Source organism: Ambystoma mexicanum, chromosome 6q (assembly GCF_040938575.1).
Source record: "Ambystoma mexicanum isolate Mex_15411 chromosome 6q, UKY_AmexF1_1, whole genome shotgun sequence".
NCBI lineage: Eukaryota > Metazoa > Chordata > Amphibia > Caudata > Ambystomatidae > Ambystoma > Ambystoma mexicanum.
Genome location: NC_090937.1, coordinates 252,165,611 through 252,190,366, shown reverse-complemented (window position 1 = coordinate 252,190,366; position 24,756 = coordinate 252,165,611). Strand labels below are relative to the sequence as shown.

At 46.1% G+C, this 24,756-nt stretch overlaps 1 long non-coding RNA gene across 1 annotated transcript in view; it reads left to right on the top strand.

Moving 5' to 3' along the window:
* Nucleotides 1-3,860: 3,860 nt before the first annotated feature.
* The window catches only part of LOC138515951 (uncharacterized), a 124,529-nt gene continuing 103,633 nt past the window's right edge, over nt 3,861-24,756 (top strand). Inside the window, exon 1 of the long non-coding RNA XR_011282185.1 lies at nt 3,861-3,975. This is a non-coding gene — a long non-coding RNA (uncharacterized lncRNA). The remainder of the gene's footprint in view (nt 3,976-24,756) is intronic.

Genomic DNA, 24,756 nt, shown 5'->3' with positions numbered 1-24,756 from the left:
CCTACGGGCCAGGCAAGCACGATTTGGAGGTCCTGTCCAATCGGCGTTCCGGGTCCTGTGCATCACGCTAGAAGAGGCCACAGCAATCCAGACTAGACCAGCGCCCCCGCGGGAACCAGGTGTTACGATGCCCGCTCCCGGGGAGCCGGCTCAGGCCCTGCGTCCCCGAAAGCGGACATCAAGTCCCCGGGGAAGGTCCCAGCAACCCCTTATAGGGGCCCTTTGGAGAGCGTCCTGGCGCCTATGGCGCCAGGCTCATAGAAAACGTCAGTCCTGGTGCCATAGGCGCCAGGCTCATTATGAAAGCGTTTGGGTGCACTTACCTGATGCAGACCATGCTGCAGAACCCCGCCTCCTTGAGGCCTGAAAGGAACTACTTTACCTGTGGGACTCATTTACCACCCGGGCGTGGTCGGGGAAGGATACATACCTGATTGGAGGAAGGACACATTCTAGGAACTTCTTCCAAGGCTATTTAAACCACACCCGATCAGCAACACGTGCTTCGCGTTGTTCTGCATCTAGCAGCTGGACGCTCACCATGTCTGCTCCTGCATCTTGACTTCTGCCACACCTGCCAGCATCCTGAATCACCTGCAAAGGAAGGGAACAAGAGAACAGAAGAAGGAAAAGGCCTCACCTGCTAAATCTGCATCCCAGAGACATTTCGCCGACAATCCTGAAAAGGAAGACATTTATTTTTAAAAGCACATCGCATCAATCGCTGCAGTGCCGCATTCTTCTCACCTTTACTGGGCGCCTCCATGTTCTGCAGCGACCATCCGGATTCGCAGTCGCACCCCCGCGCCTAGGGAGAAAAAAACAAGAACAAAGGTGAGAGAAAGAAGGGAAAAGGGAAGCTAAAACTCCATGTCAAGACTTACCTGTTGGGTCATTCCCTTTTCATTTCGGGTCCGCGCCGCATCCAGGCATTTTCGGACCCCGGCCCCTAAGGGGAAAAAGACATCAGCGTTAATGAGTGAATGAAAAGACATTACCAAAACACTCATTAAAGACTTACCTGATTTCCACAAGGATTTCACCGCTCACCTCGGGTCGGTGCCTGTTCCCCGGCATTCCGTACCCCGGCCCCTATGGGGAAAAAGACACTAGCATTAGAACATTAATGCATGGACACAAGGGGAACCACTTATAGAAAACTTACCTGGAAGCCAAGCAAGTTTGGTTCTCACCCATCTGAAAATCCAGTGACGTAACTGGATACCAACGCGCCCCTGCATCAGAAGCAGGATGGAGAGCTCGTCCTTCCAGACCCTAAGGTGAGACGCTACGGGGAAGCACAGAAGGGTTTTGAGGAGGGTGAGAGGGGTAAGTGGGAGGCCGATTGTATTACCCCGCAGACAGTTAACCCCATATTCTCACCTACAGAAGGATACTTCTGCGAGTCAGACAAGCCAGATCTGGGGCCCGGTCCAGTCCGTCTTCTGAACCCTGCGCATCACCTTAGACGAGGACACAGCAGCGCGAACCAGGCCGGCGCCCCCGTGGGAGTCAGGTGAGCGTTACACCAGGTGAGCGTTACAATGGGGCACGGTCCACGCTGATTTTGGGTCAACCGGGAGGGGCATGTACTTTTTAGCAGTGGTTGACCAGTGGTCGCGGTATCCAGAAGTGGAGCTAGTCGATTCAACAGCAACCGACCACACGATCCTAGCCCTGGAAAAGATGTTTGCCACGCACAGCTTCCCGGAAGTCCTGTGTTCGGACAATGGGCCGCCGTTCACCGGAAGCCAGTTTGCGCAATATCTGAAGGAAAAGGGGATTCAGCACAGAAAGGTCTCACCGCTTTGGCCTCGTGCGAATGGAGAAGCGGAGAGGCTCATGAGGACGCTCAATAAGGTCTTCCGCATAGCGGCTAATGGTGGAGGGGAACTGAAGAGAAACCTCTTTGAATTCCTCAGGGAGTACAGAACAACCCCCCACCAGTCGACAGGGGTTACACCAGCCAAAGCTTTGTTTGGGCGCTGCCTGAGAGGACTCCTCCCGGAAGTTGAAGGCCGTGAGCCAGTGGTCATAGACAACGACCGAGTGAGACAGGATCGAGAGGCCCACCACGAGAAGGAGAGCGGAAGGATAGGACTACAAGACAAGGAGGTAGCTGTGGGAGACTCTGTGCTGGTCCGGAACCGCAGACCCGAGGGGAAGCTATCGCTGCCGTGCGAACCTCAACCCTGGACCGTCACCCACGTCAAGGGGTCAATGTTAACGGATGCAAGTGAAAGGGGAACCGTCACCCGCAACAAGTAATTCTTCAAAAAGGTTGATATCCGATCCCGAGAGGCTGAAGTGACGGGATCTGCAGCACCAGAGAACAACGTTGAGATCCCCGAAGAAGATACCGCAATGGACCCGCCACCAGTGGCAGGGGCCTCGCCACCAACCCCGACGAGCGGTAGGCGTTACACGATGCGACAGAGTCGCAACCCACCTGTTCGGCTCAAGGACTACGTCCTGGACTCGGGAAACTGAACGGTAGACTGGCTCAGGTCAGCAACCCACCGATGGGTCAGTTAGAACTGTTGTTGATTGCATTGTTTTGTTTAAAGAAAAAAAGGGATGTTATGTCTTTAAGTTAACAGTGCGCATGCGCGAGCCTCGTTCTGGCCGCGCATGCACGTTGGGAATAAAGACGGTCCGTGCGGCAGTTGCCGCCGGGACCCTAGAACGTACGGACATGTCAGTGTGTGCATGCATGCCTGTATCAGTACAGGGCGGCCCGAGGCACGGGTGCGCCCATCACACTACCTACTCGGGTGATGCTGAGGAATTCTGGTCGTTCCTCCATGGAGAAAATAATTCAGCAATATTTTGTTTGCTGAAATTTCTAAAAGAAGAGTTTGAAATGAACCAGAAAGATATGTGAGCCAAACATTATGGCACTATTGGTGGTTTTTACATGTGACGCAAGTGAAGATTTTTTTAAACCTGTTTTTTTTCTTAGACAAAAGGCTTGTAATAAACTCAGTCTTAAATAAATATATATACACATATATTTATTTATATATATGTATATATATATGTATATATTGCCCCACAGGCCCTGGACAGAGCTCTAACAGATTTGTGTTCTGCATAAATAATGGTCCTTCTTTTTTTGTGCTGTGTATGTTTTAAAATGCCATCTGCCACTAATTTACTAAAAAAGTTGATGGGAGGGGGCGCAAATGATACTGTATGGAATCGCGCTTACTATAGGCCCCACACAGGCCGCTTCTGATGCACTACCGCATCCTGCGAAAACGTTTTGTAAAGTTGGCTACCCTATTGTGATTTGTCTGGAGTCTCATCTTATCAACGCAGGCCTAGTACCTCATACAATCATTCTTGGAAAAAGGACTGCACTTTTTCCTTCAAATAGTACCGTGCGGTCGAGTCCTCCAATTGGAAGGGCAAATTACAAGCTATGTATTTACAGAACCAGCTCGCGAGACGTCTATCAGACTTAGACTGGCAGGCAACATTGACTTTAATGCTCGTTTTATCTCCCCTCGCTAAATGTGTGTTCACAGGGTGTGGAGAGGAAGATAGTTCAGTCCCCATGCACGTCACGTGCTGTGGCCAGTGCCAGCTGCCTGTCACAGCCAGAGCGAGGAGGAGTTGGGGGCGGCGGGAGCGGTTGGTGACAGTTGCCTGAAGAAGGGAAACAGCAGAGCGCGCGCGTGCTGCAACGAACTGACAGGAGCTGCAGCGCGTGCTCGCCTCCTGGTAAGCGCGTCACCGCCTCAGCCCAAACCGAGTGTGTGCGGGATGTGCGACCCGCCGGAGTCGGTGAGAAAGAGCAGCTGCTCTGCCGCCACCTTACACTCCCCCTCGGCCACAGAGGAACTGGTGCGACTCCGGGAGCGGGTATGGGGCTCCGGGCTCAGACGGCAGGAGGCATGCCAGCCTCAAGCGGCCGAGGTCTTGAGGAGACTAGGCGAGAGGCAGCAGCAGCTGGAGCAGCAGAGGACGACGGTGAGTGTCCACCCATCCCGTCCTTTCCCCACATAAACACCTCTCACGCGTCCTGCGAGGTTATAAACCTCCAGCCCACGAGGCAGCCCCAGCCGCTCTTATCGGAACACACAGTCAGTCGGTTTCTGCCCTGGGATCTGGGACACATACAAGACATTGAACTTCTCTGCGGCGCTCAGTGAGGCCCAACGCTTCCTGGAAATATGTTATGAGCTGTCAAGTGTAATGCGCGAGTAGTCCATCCAGTTTAATTCTTTGCATTTAGGTACTTTTAGTTCTAATTTTATAAATGTAGTACTACAAGTATCGGAATGCAACGAACAGCATGGCACCGGAGTAACTGCTCACACCAGGTATGGGGCAGAATGAGAGTTGCGAGCACTTCAACCACTCCCACCCCCTCACTGGCTAGTCGATTCGTTTCCTACTTCTCTCTCCGCCCATCTCCTCTGCTAACTTTTAGCCTGGGGTTTTGGCAAACCAGCGTCAACAAATAGTACATCTGCCGCATTTAGTTTATTTCTAATCTGCATTTTGTCCCCCTTTCAGGACGAAGCAAACTGGACCTAGTGCATGCACCTCAGGGGGATGCCAGGGTTCTTCTGGTACAAGCAAGACCACAGTTCCATAATCTGAGGAAAAGCATAAGCAGTTGCACATAACTAACTCTTATCCCTAATCATCACAATTTTCTATGTCCGTGCCAGTGGGACCTGTTGTGTAATCTGGCTGGTGCTGCACTCCTGTGCCTGATGGCGGCTTCCTTCCTGGCTGATGCCGCCACACCTAAGTGGGTCTCCAGCCACCCGGGTTCCCCCAAAAGAACGCTTTATTCTATGTACATCCCCATCCCTTTTATTGTTAGGTGGTCCCGTCTTTGGGTTGCCATTTATATGCCCCCGTGTCTCATAAAATTCAAACCCATGCTGCAGATTTTTTTTTTCAATACCTTAGTTGAGTTTCTTTCTTGCTGTGTCTATGGCTTTGTTAGATCAGGCACCCCTCCATTGTTTTCTGAGTAGAATTTCAGACATGGAAATCTGTCTTTCCAGCATGCCTGTCAAAGATGAGCATATATCGTGCAATAACTGCTTCCGCTCTAAATTCAATAAGTCATTGCCCTCAGGTGTATTACTAGGTACTCCGGGGGTCTCTGAATCCCACTAGGTCCGCTAATTTGTCCTGTATTTATTCCCATCGCATGCCCAGGGGTGCCCCACAACGATATGATAGTGTTTCTGAATGGTAATCCTTCCCTTGTATCCTCGGTTCATTGTTCTTCCTTTGCCACAAAGGAGTGCCCTACAATCCACACTGCCTTGTAGGGGGTGTCCTCATCTGTTAAGAATGTATTGTGTTAGATTAACTCGGGCCTTATGTATCTTTTGTAGCATACTGATGCCAACCCTCCTAGCTGTTATACTCCCTGTGGGCCCAGGCCTCCCTTCCATGCTGAGGTCTCTGCCCCTATTCTAAAAGAGTGGGTGCCATATTCTGTGGGGTTCCATCCTGCCTTTGCGATCGCTTTCTTCATGACTGCCTGAAATTGAAAATGGCTGAGTGCCTTGCCATCTCTGTGAATCAAACTCTCCCCCGAGATAGGTGTGTGTGGTGAGGAACCTCTTTCTGACACTTATTGAACAGTTATCTTTATCACCTACGCAATAATGGTTGATCATGCTACCTTTCCCTTCTTGGTCTGTTTTTGATTTTCTTAAAAGGATTGTCATGCTATCTTTCCCCATGCCCACATCTTCCATTGCTAGCTGGTCTTCTGCCGTTGTGCTAGTGGGTATCAACTCACTGATGATGAGGGCCCCAAACTAAGCCAGTGCAAAGGCTGTTCTGAATAACTTCGTTTCCTATGTGTGGGTGCACATGTCATCCAGTGATGCTATTAACACTTTCCACTTCTTTACATTCATGGGGTGTTTTTTGTCCTTTGTTGGCGCTTCCAGCCTCCTCCAACCCCTGACGGTGTAATTTACGAGTGTGCTGTGTGTTTGATCCCTCATAAAACCACACTATTTCAGTGTATGGATACCTTTCTGTATTAATAAAACATGATTTCAATATTCTTGATACCCCAGCCGAGGTTCTGCATGCCTATGTATGAAACAGTCGTGGCTAGTCCACCACTATGTGAGAGATACTTGCTCTTAATAAGCTGCAGTATTCTTCATGCTTCAATTGTTGGTTTATTTCAAAATTCAAATACCTAAAAACAATATATATAACTTTTACCATACCACTCATATTCCACATAACTCATTTAACAGCATATACAAAATGTAGTACACAAGTTAAAAGGGCTCAAATGCGGTGGGATTGTATGGGATTATTTGACATTGCTTTCTTACAGTAATAACCATTCACAATATTTTGTACTTGTATGTTACAAGTAAACCCCCTTGAATATAGGTGCACTCGCTGCTAGTTTTTGTGTAAACAATGACTGCCTGTCATGGATACTGCAATATAGTCTAGTAATGTTGCAGCTGTTGAATGGACCCATTGACAATCGTTCTAATGATGAAAACAAGTGCTGTGTGCCTCTATAAAGTACAAGGTGCCTACTAGCTGAATCTACTACAATGTTGGCTACGTTCAGATGGAACTAGTCTCTAGATCTGGACATGCGCTAGTTTGGACGAGGACTTCTTCACCAGGGCATAACTTCATTTATACTGTTTACGTTGGTACTCTTATGGGGTCGTAGTGGAACTAATGGCTTTGGTGCGCTGTTGAGACAGCCTTGCATTAGGGTTACTTGCTCAGTTTTGTTCCATGCTTGTCAAATGCTGAGATCCTTTGCTCGTGGTTACTTGTATAGGTCAGCTTCTGGCATATTTGTGCTAGGTGGTGTCTTCTTCGTATATTGCTAGCTCCCAAATGTTGTTTGCCCTACTACCGTGTAGCAGTTGGATGAGATATCCAGAACATTGAATTCATGTCTTATTAATACAGAAAGGTACACATGCATTTAAATAGGTTGGTTTTATGATAAATATCCCTGCCAGTCACAGGGATTCCCTGAGTAGGACGCCAATGGTTGTTGGATCCCTTCCACCTGCCAGTTTCACAAAGTGTGCTACTGATGACAGGTGCACCCTTGCCCAGGATTTCTTCTTTTCTGACAAAAGGCCTATTCCACAAACTTGCTAACATCATTCTCATTTATATCTCTTGTGTGCTCCACCTTTGATACTTGTTTCACCGTAGCCAAACATGTATGTATTGCTTTGATGTTCTTGCTGCTAGCGCCTTGTTGGCCAGCTCCATCAAAACACTTAAGGAGGCCTCTGGCTCTCTGACAGGAGGGGAACCTTTATTGGCATCCGTTGCCGTGGAGTGTTTTAATGCTGTGCTCAATTCAATTGGTGTTAGCCTCCTGCCAGGACTTTCCAAACCTCCTCTCACACTTTTGTCATATGCTGGTCTGAGGCATCTGGATGTGTACCACTGTAAGCGAGACAAGGCATCTGCAACATCATTCTCTTTGCCCACAATCTGTTTCGCCCACAATCTGTTTCGCTGACTATATTGTTATTCAAAGCAATTTCTAGTCATTGCCATGTTATCTGACCAAAATACCAGCTCCTTGTTGCTGAAATCTCTGACCCATAGCCACATGACCATCCATATGGGGAAGATCTCCAGTAACATATTATTTCTGGCCCACCCGTTGGTGTGCCATGCCTGAGGGGGTCCAGCACTCCCTCCTTTTCCCCAAATTGCCACCAAGCCCCTGCTGCCGGCTGCATTTATAAATAGCACTCTCATTTTTTCCAGATTTAATGGCGTGCGCCATATCACTGATCCGTTGAATTTCCTCAAGAACCCTGTCCATGTTGCCAACTCTTTCTTGAGGTTGTCTCCCAACCTTACGTGTATGGGCTTTTAATTCCAGGCTTCTTGAAAAAATCCTTCCTTGTGGTATGACCTTTTCAGCGAAATTAATTCTGCTTGCTAATGGCTGTAGCTCCTTCACCTTCTATTTCTTCATTAATGCTGCGATTGTCTCCAGCAGTCCCTCCACTTTGTCTTTGGGGATCAGGCCCTTTTAGAATATCTATTTCTAGCCAGGATATTATTTTTGCCGGGCCTGCTGTTTTCTTATGGTCCAGGGAGATGCCCCATTCCTCTGTTAATCTTTAAAACTTTTCCAGAGCTTGTTTGCAAGCGACAAAAGTTTTTTGGTCCAATATATAGGAAGTCATCTAGGTAGTGGACGGGGATGCCTCTTGCATAAATCATTGGTAGGCCCATTGCAGAAAGCAGCTACATTTCTCAAAAAAGGCGCATGAAATTGCGTAGGCCATGGAGAGGCATTTGTCAAAGTAGATTTTTGTTTTCATACTGAAAACATATCCAGGGTTGTGATCTTGGGTGCACAGCAGTAGCCTAAACGCGGCTTCAATGTCCGCTTTGGCTAGTAGTGCCCCTTTCCCTGCATTTTGTACTAACCTGATGGGCTCCTGGAGCTGGTATATGACCCTGCTGCTTCTAGATCTGAAATGCCATTGTTCCCTGACCTTCCGGTGTGAAAGATAGGTGATGTATTCCTTTTTGGGGGACCAGGCCCAGCGGGGAACAAATAAACTCCGGGAATGGTGCCACCTCCCATGCCCCACTTAACCAGCCGAGGTCTATTTTTTTTGTATTTTTCGCCTCCCGATTTCTGCTTGTTCCCTTGCAGAGGTAAGCTTCTACTTCATCCCACGCAGCTCTTGGTATTTGTCCATTGTTGTTCTAAGTTCCATAGCATATTTGAGCCCCCTACCTCTTACCCCACCCAAAGGCATCATTAACCTCCATAATGTTGTCTTGGTAGGCCATTAATGCTACCCCTTCTTCTAGGAATTTTTCTAGGATTGTGATTGCCAGTATAAGGAAAGCCCTTAAGCAGTTCCTGAAGCTTTGTTCCATTGGTGTTCTCTTCGTTGAACTCTTGTCCTCCATCTCTTTTCTCCTCTTTAGTCACCTCATAACCCCTTTTTAAAAAAAATTCTAGCAGAGTGAAGATTTCAATAAACTCTTTCCTCCATATTTTCCTTTTGACTTTCTTTTCTATATGCCAATCTAATGTCCTTTTGACATTTTTTTCTGGGGTTCATGGCCTGCAGTGGCCATACCAAACATTGTTTTAAACACCCCCTTGCCTGTTATATCTGTTACTGTGTCTGTGTTACCCTTCACTTTGACTGTGTTTCCCACTTGTGCTTTCAAATGGTCTCTTTCCTCATCCTCGCTGCAATCTCTGTCAGCCTCATTCTTATTTAGTTCTTTATTTATTGAACATTTGTATGGCGTCTATGCAGAAGAAAGTGTTTCTTGGTGCCACAAGTGAATAGGTGGCAGGGGAGACATATGAGATAATGACAGTAACTGTCCTACTTGGCCTTGTGATGTTCGGATTGTGCAAGAGGTGCACAGGGAGGGGGCTGATCGGGGGGATTGGATAGGGAAAGGGGGAGAGGGAGAAGTGTAGGGGGCAGGGGGCCCCAGGGACTGGGCAAGTGCTAAGGGGAGCCAGGAGGGCAAGTGTTTTGGAAAGAAAACAGGGGTGGGGGTCAACTGGGGTGGGAGTGGACCAGACTCAGCATGCTAGTCCGGGAGGAGGCCTGTAGGCAAGTGATGGTAAAAAGTGTGGGGGGGACTGGTTGAAGGGGTGCATGGCCCCGGTAAGGCTCATAAAGGACACAGGCAACCAGTCGCAGCCTCAGGTGGAGATTAGCACAGGAAGGGGATTGGGTAGGAGGAGGAGTAAAGGAAGGTCTTGCGAAGCTTCCGGAACGTAAGTAGATCGGCTCAAGTTGGAGAGGGGCAGGGGAGCCGTTCCAGAGGGCAGCTCCTGCCGAAGAAAGAGATCTACCCCCCACTCTCTGCTTGGAGAAACGTCTGACCTGCAGAGAGTTGGAACTAGAGGACCGAAGGACTCTAGCAGGGAGGTATTTAAGTTGGATATAACTAGGCCCCAGAAAGCCTCGTGGATGCTTTAGAGGGTCTTGAATTTGATTCTTGCAACCACCAGGAGCCAGTGTGGAGATTTAGGGCTGGAGAGATGCGGTCCCTGGGCTTGAGGCCAAGGATAAGTCTTGCAGTCCTATTCTGGATTAGTTGAAGAGTGCCGAGGGAGGTAAGAGGAAAATTAAGGAAGAGGCTGTTGGAGTAATCCAGTTTGGAGATAACCACATTGAGTTTCTGGGGGAAGGTGAGGAAAGGGAGAATGCCTCCGAGGAGGTGAAGCAGAAATTGAAATATTGCTTTTCTTCATTTTCCCTAATTTTTCAACAATTAATCAATTTTCCCCAACATTTCCTCCTCTTGCTGTGATTTATTTCCTAGCAAAGCTTTCTTAATCATTTTCCCCATTCCCCCCGCCCCTTTTCTTCCCGGTTTGCTTCTTCCCCTTGGTTGAGCCTCTGTAGTTTGATGATCTCTCCCCCCCCCCACCTCCCTTGTCTTTGCATGCCCTCTTGCTGGGTGATTCCACCTCGTTGTCAGAACTGGCGCTGAAATAACAGGAACAGGGGGAATCGTTATCAATCTCCCAACTACAAGCAAGAGGAACTAGGCCTAGGAAATCCCCTGCACCAAACAGAAGACCCAGCCATAGGACAAAGTTTTACTGTCTTTATTTAACAATTCAGCACTCACACTTGCTGTCGTTCTCGTCTTGAGCTTGCCATCCGATTTTTGTTAACAGGCGACGTCACAAAGTTACATCCTACAAAACCTAACAGGACTTGGGATTTGGTTAGTAAGGTGAACTACATATACATTCTATAATGGTGTAGCGTGGCAAATGGGTTTATATGTGTTTGGTGGCTCCTCCTAAAATCACCTCCAAGTGACCCGAGTACAATTGTTACAGGTTAGTGGGCAATGATTGGCAGATGTATCACTGTTTGAGCTTAGCGTGGAAGGTGAATAGGGATTTGGTAAAGAGTGTCTTCTCAGCTTTGGAAAGTTACCAGGCCAAGTTTGACTACCCAAGGTGGTGGGAACGGCCCGAAGTTGCTGCATGTTCCCAATAATTTAACATCTCCGATCTCCTAGGCCTTGAGACAGAACATCCGGCTTTGAACCTGATGTTGCTTTGTATCATCTTGCATTCAGTTGGATGGGAACAGTCTCCCCTGTCTGGCTTGAATGAATAGGCTCTGTCTCGTAGGTCCAGGTCCCATGTGTGAGGACCACAGAATTGATTTATCCTAAGTTTAATTATGAGGATTTTCAGTTTATATTCTTTCCAGGTGTCTCGTCGCATCTGCTGACTTGTGACTTTCCATCTATCCGTGTCCTTGGCAAGGCTCTGCTCGGCAACTGCACTGGAAACATGGTCTGTACATCTCTGCAGAATCAGCATGTATCCCTCTCCCTTTGTCCTCAAATCCACTCAGCATCTCCTAACTACTTCAGTGTGCATCCATTTTGATTTACATGGCCGCCCATGTTAGTTGCGTTTAAGTGTAGGAAAGCTTTTCCTTATGTGCGTGTATGCGGCTTGCGGTTTCTGCTCAGCAGAAGTGTGTGTTCGTCACCTATCTAAATAAGTCACAAGTATGGTCTTGGTGTCTACCAGCAATTTAATCTAAAGTGTTCATGTAGCTTTGTGCAGGGATGCATATTGTGCTTCATGTCTAACGCATCTAAGTCGGTGTCAGTCGTGATGTCCTCTGCTTTTCGTGATTATAGTCGGTCGACCTGTTCCACAGGTTGCAGCTGTATCTCTTCACGATTGGGTCTGAATGGCTATCTAAGGGAATAGCATTTTTTGCCTCGGCGATACATCAGGGATGGGGAGGAGAGGCACAGGAACGATGTACACCTCTCGTTTCTCTTCTGCTGTCATGAGAAAGGGATAGGCGCAACAAGGGCCACGTTCAATTGACCACACTTCCTTTATTTCTTTCACTGTTCGTGTGCATCTTTGAAATCCATACTTTCGTCGCTCCTCCCAAGTGTCTGTGATATTTCACATGTTCATCCAAGCTACAGGTCGTATAGCAACAGTCTTCTTTGGGCTTACACCACCCATCTTCCTCAATCGTTACGTGGATCTGGGGGAAATGAGAACCTTGCTCCTGCCGGGAACAGAGGACACTGCTTCAAGTGTGATTGCAATATGTCAAAATTCTGCGTCTCTCCGTATGTTTTTGTCTCTACGTCTAATAATGTCTTCTCTGTGGTCTTCTTGCATTGCACTATAGCTACTCCAGTAACAAAGAAGGTGAATAGTACTAGTACTAAGGCAGCTATGAGTACCTTCAGTCTGCTGGCCGTCCATGATGGTATCCAGGAAAAGATATACGTCAGCCAATCTTCAATATCACCTATTGGGTTGGTCTCTGCCTCCATTGTGGCATGCAAGTCGGATATCTGCATTGTTGCTTCTGTGAGTGTCCAATTCTCTCTGTCATTGGATGGCACGTTGGTGCAGCAAGAAGGCCGATCTTGGTGCACACACCTCTTTCCATGGCCGTGAGGAGATCCAGAACATATTTGTTCTGTAGGGTCATCAGTCAACAGCTCTCAACTCTTCCTTGATGGTGCTGAACACGTTTATGTTCAAATGTATTCTCTGAAACAGTTCCCATCTAGTGATCTGCAGCCTTTTGGCGTTCACATTGGCATGAACTACTGATGCAAAGAACATTTCAGTTCTGCTGAACAACCTATGCTGTGGTGGTATTGCGTCCAGTGTGTCTTCCATCATTGATGACAGGTAATTTCCTGTTTTGACCCTTGTCAGCTCTACATATCTCCTCTTCATCTGGTGTGTATCCATTTTGTAGGACCCTTCTACTTGTATAACATTTTGCAGCACTACTAATGTGGTTTGTTCAGCTAAGGAACATACTCCTCCAGTTTGGTGGTAGCTGCATGTACGCTTTGGATCCTCGGGCCCAATAGTGATCCATTAATACTGTGGTGCTGACCTTCATGCCTGATATCTTCGATATTCACCTGCATCCTTTGTTCTCCCCAACCTTCACAGGGCCATAGTTCTGGAAAGACAAGGAAGCATTCATGAGTGGTATAATTGGCATAGGACCTGCTTCATTCTCCACCCAGGTGAGGAGTTTTGTTTAAACTGCCCATTTCTTGGCATAGTCATCATTCACCTTCTGCAATACTTCTGCTGGCACTGTCAGAAGTGCATGTGCTTTACTTCCGACCATCCCTTCCTTCCATCCTCTCCTAGCATCCTGGAATTCCTCCTATCTCCTTGTGTTCTGTCTTTGGGCACGGTAACTGCATTTGTGTCACTATTCGGACCTCTCCTTTGTTTGGCCCGTTCGGAATGTATTCTATTGTCTTGTCTGTGCTCCAATAGTCATCTATCATTTCTTGAGTCTTTTATATAACTATCTTCGTATGGGAATGTCTCCTGTGACATCCATCTTAGTGTGGCCTGTCTTCCTTGAAATCGGCCTCTGGTTGTGCAGAGCGACAGATGCATAAGAAACGGTGCGCTGGCATTCGGGATTTCTGTGGCTATGAATGTTCTGGAGGCACTCGTAGGGGATGAGAGAGCACACATATCGGCTCTCCTTCGTTGCCTCTCTCCCCACCTTGGTCATGTACTTATACCACACGTTGTTGGACACCTGGGACGAATCTGCTAAATAGGCATTTGCGTGTTCAAAATTCATGTCTGCGCTTCACCCGAGTCTTTTTACCTCTTGGGCAGCGCTTGTCCCTTGCACTCGTATGGCTTCAGTAACAGCGGAGATAGGGGTTGTAATAGCATGTATTTCAGTGTGTACGTGAGACAATGCAACCTTTTGTAACGCAATGAGGGTAAAGAGATAGAGACGGCAGAATGCCAAAAATACTCTTGCCATATGGTCCATTTCTTGCAAGGCTGTTCGCCCCCTGTTTTACCCATTAAGTCCATAGAACAGTCTGCAGAACCATTTGATATTCATTACCCCAGTACAGGTTAATACAATCAGGCTCTCCTGCAGTAATACTGCACTAAGTCAGCAAGAAACAATCACTCGAAAAAATAATACGCACTTTCGGGCTGTTGAGTAAGGCAATAACAGGTGTGTCTCCTTGTGTCAAGGCCGTGTAAGTATGGGCTTGGTAGAGGATGAAAGAGTAAAGGAATATCTTAGGTGGTATCATTTGTCCGAAGAATGCTACAAATTGGTAAAAGTGCTCTTCAGCAGTTGTGCAGGTGTACAGTTATTTATTGAGATCAGTCGAAACATTCACAATGATTAACTAGTGTAAGAAAAGTGTACCTAACCTTGCGTTTCAATTTGCTCTTGTCATTGATCGTGTTGAAATTAATCACTGTGTTTCTTCTCCTTCTGGCTCTTCTTCGTGCATCAAACCGCCTGCGTGTTGGGCCAAGGGGTCTCATCTCTGCAGGACTTAACATCTCCAAGATAGTGACGGCCCTAATGGTTGCTTGTTATGCTGTGAACAGCCCCTCAGATCTGGGCTTGTGCCAGGACCGGACAAAATTCCTAAGGAGAACACTGTCTCCCGGATAAAGGGGTGGTTGTTTAAGCAGTTCAGACTGTTCTACTGGTCCAGTGTCTTCCTCATCCTTCTTTGTCCTCTCCCGCCGATATTGGAACTGTTGAGGGCTAAAAGAAGCACTAGCCATCATTGATACTAAATATTTGTGCATTTCATCACCCAGATCAGAGGCAGTACTTTAGCATCCATCAAGGCTCTAGTGGGAGAAGCAATCGGGAGGTTCATGCGTCATCCTGTTACCACCTCATGAGGGGTTAAATGGTGCTCAGATCCAGGTTGATTACGCAATGTGAACAGAGCTAAGGCTAGGCAATGAAGCCACCCCTTTTTCAAGGTTGCTTTTATTTTTGCATTTTGTTTCCTTGAGCAGGCCATTAAGGGATTCACAATCCCATTCGCTTGCGGGTGATAAGCGGAGGAAACCTATGCTTAGTCCCCAGAAGGGCTGTGATGTTCTCAAAAACTTCATTTACAAAGTGAGGTCTATTGTCTGAAAGCAAGACCTTGCACACACCGCCCGTCATGGGACTACTTCTATGATGAGGAATTTCGCTGCACTGACTGCATCGCGGTGTGAGCACGGACCAGCTTCGATCCAGCGAGAATAGGGGCACACCTACGATCATGTACTTATACCCCTTGCAAATTTCTATCATGTCTACGTAATCAATGTGGAGATGTTGGAAAGGCCCATTAGGGTGCAGCATTGCTTCTCGCACTACGCGCAAAGTGTGACCTGCATTGAACTTTTCACAAACTATACACTCGCTCATAAACATGGTGATATGTTCCGCCAGTTTGGGACAGAACCAATCTTCTCCAATATGTGCCACAAGAGTATATTTACTGAGGCAAGTAGGCTAGTGTAGCTGTGTGAGCGCAATCTGCAGTAATACTACGGGAATCACTAGCTTGCATGTGCTTTTTTGTCGCCACAGTGCATGTGGGGGATATTGAACCCCCTCTCCTTATCCATAGCTCCTTTTCTTCTGCTGGTGCTCGCCCCTGAAATTCCACTATTTGGGTAACGGGTAAGGCGCTATATCCTTCATGCAATATCATGCTAAGTGCGCTTATGCGCAGTGCTCCAGATAAGATATTGCAGTAGAAATATTTTACTCCCTATTTTTTAAAGTTGGGAGTAAAATTATTTTGTAAGGACTAAAAAAGTGCTATTCCCAATGGGAGTATTTAATAAGCAAGTAAAAATGTTTTAACTGTAAACCAGTAATATTATTGTAATACACACTTCTTTACTTATTTATGCACACGTTTACCACTTCGGATCAGGCAGTAGTTTCTGCCTCTGGCACTCTGTGTACTACTGGTCCAACCAGGGCAGTTGCGCGCTTTAAAAATTCAAATAAAATAAATAAAAATATCCATGAATCTGTGTGGACGTAAACCAGGGTACGGGCTTCTTTCTGTGTGTCCATTTGCTTTTTTTGTTGTGGGTATTTGTACTCATTATTTACATTTTTTGGGAGTATTTGCCTATTATTAGGGAGTAAAAGTGGCCGATGTGCCCCTTATTTGTAGTGCTGCATATGTGTTTATTGGGTGGTGTATCAAATGCATTTATTTCTGTAAAATATGCTGCTTGCTTTGCTTCTGCGGCTTCGTTGCAGCGGGAGATCGTGTCCTCTGCCCTTGTGTGTGCTTGGCACTTCACGATGGCTATGGCTGATGGTAGTTGCAGCACATCGATGAGCCAAGCCAATAGGGGCGCATGCTGAACTGGTGTGTACATTGGTTGCCAATTCTCTTCCAACGTGACAATCCTGCATGTACTGTTGACATCACATAGACGGAATGGAAGTATACAGTGATCTCATACTCATGCGCCTCTAATGCCATTATGAGAGCTACTAATTCTGCTGCTTGCGCAAAAGAATATGAGGGCAATCTTGCGATTGTCAGTATCTCATATATACCCTTAAGCTTCAGCTTCACTACTGCTGTCCCTATGTGTCTTTCACCTGCCGCCTGATCAATCGTTAAAGAGCACTCCCCACCCGTCCAAGAGCATTATCCCTTGCTCTGGATATGTTGTCGTAGTATTCGGTGTATGTCGTGCAGTCATGGACATAGTCTCCTTCTTCTACAGGTTCTGCTATAAATGTGGCAGGGTTTACTACTCTGCATCTCACTACCTCTTTTGCTGGGTTTGAGATTCCCCCCGTATCCAGATGCTCTCTATGTGGGTAACGGGCTGTTGAGCTTGTCGAGGATGACAAAATGGGCGTGCTCCACGTATAGCGTGGTGCTGCACCTCATTGTGATGCTTGCTGACTTCTCTACTGCAAAGGCAGCAGCAGCCAGTGCTTGTTTGCAAGGATAGATCATTGCTGGATCTAAATGTATGCTTTAGTAGGCTATTGATTTGTGCCCTAGGGTCGTTTTCTGAGTGAACAATGTTGTCCTCACTACTCGGTTGGAGTGTGAGAACAGGTAGAATTCTTCACTGTAGTCTGGAATCCTTAACACCGGGGCTGAGCATATTGCCCCTTTCAGTTCTTCAAAAGATTCTGTCATCTGCTTTGCCCAAGTCAGTTTGCCGTCCCCCCCTCTCAGCCTTCCCCCAAGCCCACTTAAAAGAGATCTAGTGTATGTGCTGTAATCAACCACCCAGGCACTGCCATAATTACAAAGACCCAAAAACTGCTGCATTTCCCTCAGTCTGTGGTGGTGGCGTCCTGTAGATCGCCTCTGCTCTTTTTTTGCCTTCCTGCCATGTTTACTGTCCAATGTACAAAACATCCTTTTGACAATATTGTAGCTTTGCCTTGTCCACCTTGTAATACTTTTCTTCTAAAACTGTCAGCAATTGTATTAAGTCCTTCCGACACTGTCCTTCTGACCTGCTGCATATCAAAATGTTATCTACGTACTGAATAACTGTGCTGTCCAAGTGTATATTCCCTATGTCCGTTTGGAGGACCCTGTTGAATATAGATGATGATTTGAAGTACCCTTGTAGGAATCTTATTGTGTTTTCACTTTTTATTGCTATATGTTATGTTATGTTATTTTGCATTTGTATAGCGCCTTAAATACCATTGGTATGGTCTGAAGGCGCTGGTAGGTTGAACGCCCTTGGGAACCGAAGTTCGGGTCAGTAGAGAGAGTAGAGAGAGTTCAAAGGTGCGAGTGCGCACCGGTATGTGTGCAGCTGGTGCGGAATTCGTGTGGTAGCTGCTTCCTAGCGGTAGGTGTGGTGGTTGGGAGATCAGGGATATGTGTTCGCTCTGGCAGGATTTATCCAGACCGAGTGTGGCTGCGTTAGGCCTGAGGAGAACGCCTGGCTGGGGGGTGTGAAACCAGCAGTGATTACTTGGAGCGATGGGGAGTGAGCGGTAGATGTTGATATGAGAACAGTTATACCGAATGGTGTCATAGTATCTCTGTGTTCTAGTGCGTGGTGGTGTAAAGGAGAGAGTAAGCGTGGGGTGTGGTAAGATATATGTCCTTTCAAATGTTTACTGCATTCCAGAGCATATTATGTACGTCATGCAATTCTATGCAATCAGGTCCAATCAGGTGAATTGGGTACACTACTAAATGCAATTGGGCACAACTTCTAAGTTCAGCTTTCCTCAGAGAGGCAATTGGGCCCAACTTCTAAATGCGATTGGGTATACTTCTCAATGCGAGTGAGTACCCTTCTAATGTGCTTGGGTACACTTCTAAATGCAATTGGGCACACTTCTAAATGCAATTGGCCATACTTCTAAATGCAACTTTCCCCAGAGAGACTATTGGGCACACTTCTAAATGCAACTTTCTCAGATAGGCTATTGGGCACAACTTCTAGATGTGATTGGGTACACTTCTAAATGCAATTTCTCAGAGCGACTATTGGGCACACTTCTAAATGCAATTTTCTCAGTGAGGCTATTGGGCGCAATTTCTTAAAGCGGTTGGGTACACTTCTAGATGCAATTGGGCAGATTCTAAATGCAACTTTCTCAGAGAGGCTATTGGGCACACTTCTAAATGCAACTTTCTCAGAGGGACTATTGGTCACAACTTCTAAATGCAGTTGGGCACACTTCTAAATGCAACTTTCCTCAGAGAGGCAATTGGGCACAATTTCTAAATGCGGTTGGGTACACTTTAGATGCAATTGGGCAGATTCTAAATGCAGCTTTCTCAGAGAGACTATTGGGCACGCTTCTAAATGCAACTTTCTCAGAGGGACTATTGTTCACAACTTCTAAATGCAATTGGATACACTTCTAAATGCAACTTTCTCAGAGAGTCTATTGGTCACAACTTCTAAATGCAATTGGGTACACTTTTAGTTGGAACTTTCTCAGAAGGACTATTGGTCACAAGGTATAAATGCAATTGGGTACGCTTCTAAATACAACTTTCTCAGAGAGGCTAGGCTATTGGTCACAATTTTCTAAATGCAATTAGGTACACTTCTAGATGCAATTGGGCGCACTTCTAAATGCAACTTTCTCAGAGAGACTATTGGTCACAACTTCTAAATGCAATTAGGTACACTTCTAGATGCAATTGGGCGCACTTCTAAATGCAACTTTCTCAGAGAGACTATTGGTCACAACTTCTAAATGCAATTGGGTCCACTTCTAGATGCAATTGGGCGCACTTCTAAATGCAACTTTCTCAGAGAGACTATTGGGCACACTTCTAAATGCAACTTTCTCAGAGAGACTATTGGGCACACTTCTAAATGCAATTTTCTCAGAGGGACTATAGGTCACAACTTCTAAATGCAATTAGGTACACTTCTAAATACAACTTTCTCAGAGAGGCTATTGGTCACAACTTCTAAATGCAATTAGGTACACTTCTAGATGCAATTGGGCGCACTTCTAAATGCAACTTTCTCAGAGAGACTATTGGGCACACTTCTAAATGCAACTTTCTCAGAGGGACTATTGGTCACAACTTCTAAATGCAATTAGGTACACTTCTAAATACAACTTTCTCAGAGAGGCTATTGGCCACAACTTCTAGATGCAATTGGGCGCACTTCTAAATGCAACTTTCTCAGAGAGACTATTGGGCACACTTTAAATGCAATTTTCTCAGAGGGACTATTATTGGTCACAACTTCTAAATGCAATTAGGTACACTTCTAAATACAACTTTCTCAGAGAGGCTATTGGTCACAACTTCTAAATGCAATTGGGTACACTTCTAGATGCAATTGGGCGCACTTCTAAATGCAACTTTCTCAGAGAGACTATTGGGCACACTTCTAAATGCAACTTTCTCAGAGGGACTATTGGTCACAACTTCTAAATGCAATTAGGTACACTTCTAAATACAACTTTCTCAGAGAGGCTATTGGCCACAACTTCTAGATGCAATTGGGCGCACTTCTAAATGCAACTTTCTCAGAGAGACTATTGGGCACACTTTAAATGCAATTTTCTCAGAGGGACTATTATTGGTCACAACTTCTAAATGCAATTAGGTACACTTCTAAATACAACTTTCTCAGAGAGGCTATTGGTCACAACTTCTAAATGCAATTGGGTACACTTCTAGATGCAATTGGGCGCTCTTCTAGATGCAATTGGGTACACTTCTAAATACAACTTTCTCAGAGAGGCTATTGGTCACAACTTCTAAATGCAAATTAGGTAAACTTCTAGATGCAATTGGGCGCTCTTCTAAATGCAATTGGGTACACTTCTAAATACAACTTTCTCAGAGAGGCTATTGGTCACAACTTCTAAATGCAAATTAGGTACACTTCTAGATGCAATTGGGCGCTCTTCTAAATGCAATTGGGTACACTTCTAAATACAACTTTCTCCGAGAGGCTATTGGTCACAACTTCTAAATGCAATTAGGTACACTTCTAGATGCAATTGGGCACTCTTCTAAATGCAACTTCCCACTCAGAGGCTTCCTTAGTTGTGTGGGGCGGTGATTGCCCTGTCCACACTTACTTATTGTTGGCTTCTTGCTTCTCCTGCGGATACCTGCAGATACGACCTGGAGCCGTCACTGTGGGGGCCGTCCTTTGCCTTGGGGTCCTTAGCCGATGGGGCTGCCGGGCAGGGGGCATATAACGAAGTCAGATCCTGGGACTCCTTATGAAGTAGAATAAAAAAGAAAGCATTGTTCAAGTGTATCACTGTGAAGTGAGTAGCTTCCGGTGGAATGCTACATAAGATTGTCGCTGGATTGGGAACTAGCGGGAACTCTGCTTCAACAATATTGTTTAATGAGCGTAAATCCTGATTGAAACGCCACAATACCCCTGTCGTCTTCTTTGCTGGGTACACAGCTGTATTATACTGTGATTCTGACTACACCAAAATCCCTTGCTGCACTAACACGGAAATAGTCTAAAAAATTCCTTTGTCTGATTCCCTGGATAAAGGGCATTGTTTCGCCCTTGTTCAAATCGCCCTTGGCTTAAGCTTGATTTTGACAGCTCCCACTCACTTCAACAAGCCGACGTCATACAGGCTGCAGTTCCATAATGTGTCTGCTACTTGTGCTAGAACTTCCTCGAGAAATGGTGCTGGCACCTTTTTTAAATAGGGCCATTCTTTGTGGTACTTCCCTGTAGTGAATTCTCCACCAGTAAGTAATGCTCATATGGAACGCTGTCTCCAGGTCAGAATAGTCATCCCTGAATAACTCGTCATCGGCTTGTATCCTTCCCCTGAAATCCCTGCTCTCCATGCCCGTCCTGTGTCATCAGTCCCATGTAGTGCTATCCTCTCGTCCCCTACTATAACCGTCTCGAACTCAAGTGCATACACTTGGCTTTCCCTCTAATCTAAGGACATCTCTGACCTAAACAAAAACTTGTTAGGTAAACAAAGCAGTGTGCCCTGTATCCCCAGAAGCGGTGATTCCACTCTGTATTGAAATAACTCATGGTCTATGGCCACACTCCTCTGTACAGTCTGACCGCAGAATGCCTGAATACATTCTTGTGCGTTCATGTAGTGAATTCCTGGGGTCGAACACACTATCCCCTGCTCTGTGAATGAAATGGTCATGTTTAGTTAGCTCATCATGTCCCTCCCCATTATGTTGACTGGTGTCTGTCGGGAATATAATAGTGGCATGGTAATGTCGTGCTCACCCTGCCATCTGCTGCCTGTTTTGTGCAGTCTGGGTAACCACTCCCTCTCCACTCGTTAACATTGCCTCTTCCCTTGTATACTTTGATCGTTTTTTTCTGTACTAATTTCGCTTCTTCCTGTTTATGTCCTTGTGTTTCTTTCTTGCATTTTTCTGCATTAGTGGACAATAGTGTACTATATTTATTTGAATTTCTGACCATGGCTTTGCTTCCATCCCCACTAACTTCAACTGCTTCTGCAACTTTTCTGGTAACCCTCGGCTTAATATATGGTAAAATAACCCTACTGTTTTGTCCCACGGTTCCCGCGTCTCGAGGCGCCAATGTACTTGTGTCTCCTGAATATATTGAAGTGGGTCTTCGTCCTCGTGCATTTTGCATGCCACAATCGCGCTTATGTCAGATGTGTCTGGGTACTGTACTCTGTGCTTGCCATACGCCTGGTCTACAGTTATTTAACGGTGCACCGTTGTCGCTGTGTTCTGTGCTGTCACTCCAGGATACTCTGCCCTTTTCCAAACATTGTCCGCAACCTCCCCAAGAATAGCTGAGCGTAAACTTTTCATGTCTCCCACAGCAAGTGTGGTGCCTGCCATCAGTCTTTCTAGCTCATGTATCCACTTCCCTGCTTCTGCTGTCAACAAGCGTAACTTGCACCTCAAATTATCCTTGTCCATTTGTTGCCATGGTATGTAATGTGGTTGTCCGCCTCCCTTTTCTAACAGGAACTGGGCAGCCCTTTTGTCCAATTTAAGTAATGTATGTCCTCCTACTCATTAATTTGGCACGACTGTCACTCCGTTATCCCTACTGTGTTCCAACGTCACATAAACAGGGTTGGTATATCCTGCCGCTGCTTTTAATTCCTTCAAACCCTGGCCTTCTGTTGTGGGATCAGGGTTTTGGGGAAAGGGAGGAGTTGTGCGCGCTTCGCCCCCCACATCGTGCTGACTTATCACCCACCCCCACTTAGGTGGGTCCTCTTCCCTGTCCTCAAACATTTTCCATATCTCCAATATAGCTAATCGGCTACTCAAATTTTTTCCCTTTTATACGCGGTATGTAAATAAGTGGTCATGTGTTGCAGCACAGATTTGGAAAGACTGCCCTCCCGGGGCCATGGCTTTGCCATTTTATCCGTAGTATTGCAAGTCCATTCTGTGCGATTTTTTAATATTTTGTCCTTATACCGCAGAAGGGACTTGCACAAGTGTTTAAGGGGAGTAACCCCCATGATGGCATGTCACTTTCTGACTGCCGATACTTACTTGACTTCAAGTCGGGATTTTTTACACTTTCTCAAAAAAACGTCAACAGGTATATAACGATTCTTAACCAAATAAACTTTTAAAACCACAATAACTGTCAACCCTATTCCACCATTCTCTTTGGTTCACGAACACCAACAGGAGTGTGCTGCGCGCACTGCTCTCCCCCTATTTTCTGCCCCCTATTTTCAACCCTCAATGCCTAGTCACAGTCCTTCCATGTGCTCCTTGAACTTAATCCAAATGGTACCACTCTTTTTTTAGTTTCAATATTGCCTCAACTTGTTAGAAACCCACCATTGTCTCTCAATTTTCTTCACTTCTCTCTCTGACAAGTCTGTGCCCTGCCAAGGGCCATCGCCCTCACAACAACGCACCACGTCCTATTAACTTTTTATATGACGTTACGCGTCTAAGATAAAAAACCCAACATTTTAGGTGCACCTTCAAATCCCACAATACCTCAAGACACAACAACACAAATGACATACAGCCGACTTCCTGCTTTTAAAATCACAGGGGATACCAACTCTTAAAACTTTGTGGCTCTTCTGCTATGCCGTCGATTAGGAACATATCTATAAAATATTCAGTAAGACACCACCTTCCATGACATGAGCTAACCAGCGCATAGAGACACAGGGATACCTCTCGTCATCCGTTAACCAAGCTAGTGCCTAGAGAACAGGAACTCGTAAATAAATCATCCTTAAGCTAAGCTAATCAACCTAGAAACAGGTATACCTCTCATGTGGTCCTTATCTATGCCTAGACACAGGGATCCTTCACAAAAAACACAAAACTAAACACAAACAACAATTTCCCTCCCCTATATTTGTCATTTGACTGAGTCTATACTTATACTCCGCAGATCTACTAAAGCCCTCGGGCACTGTCTCTCCCCCAATCTGCCTTCCAGTCTGCTTGGCGTCCAAAGGGGAGCGGGCAAGAATTTCTCATAGGTGGCTCCTGACAACCTCTCAATGTCCACTCGTGGCCTTTAATCCGGTCCTTGCGGGTCGGGACACATCCTTCGGCATGCAGCGGGAAAAGACGGCTTAACTTGCCGGGGGTCTTAGCGACCATCCGCTACTGCCACCTGAAATAGGCGCAGGGGGAATCGTTATCAATTTCCCCAACTACAAGCAAGAGGAACTGGGCCGAGGAAATCTCATGCACCAAAAACGGAAGACCCAGCCATAGGACAACGTTTTACTGTCTTTATAACAAATTCACTGACACGGATTGAAGCCTGAACAATTCAGCATTCTCCACACTTGCTCTCGTTAGTCTTGAGCCTGCCATCCGATTTGGTTAACAGGTGACGTCACAAAATGAAGTTGCATCCTACAAAACCTAACCAGACTTGGGATTGGTTAGTAAGGTGGACTACATATACATTCTATAATGGGTTAGCGTGGAAATTGGGTTTATACGTGTCTGGTGGCTCCTCCTTAGACCACCTCTAAGTGGCGTGAGTACAATTGTTACAGGTTATTGGGCAATGCTTCGAAGATGCATCACTGTTTGAGCTTAGCGTGAAAGGTGAATAGGGATTGGATAAAGAGGGTCTTCTCATCCTTGGGGCTTTGGAAAGTTACCAGGCCAAGTGTGACTGCCCAAGGTGGTGGGAACGGCCCTGAAGGAGCTGAATGTTTTCAATAAATTACCATCTACGATCTCCTAGGCCTTGAGACAGAACACTTGTTTTTGAACCTGATGTTGTTTTGTATCCTCTTGCATTTAGTTAGATGGGAAAAGTCTCTCCTGTCTGGCTCAAATGAATAGGCTCTGTCTTGTTCAGGTCACATGTGTGAGGACCACAGAATTGATTTATCCTGAGTGTATTTATGGGGATGTGTTTATTCTTTGCAGGTGTTTCTTCTCTTCTGCTGACTTGTAATTATCCATCGCTCCGTGTCC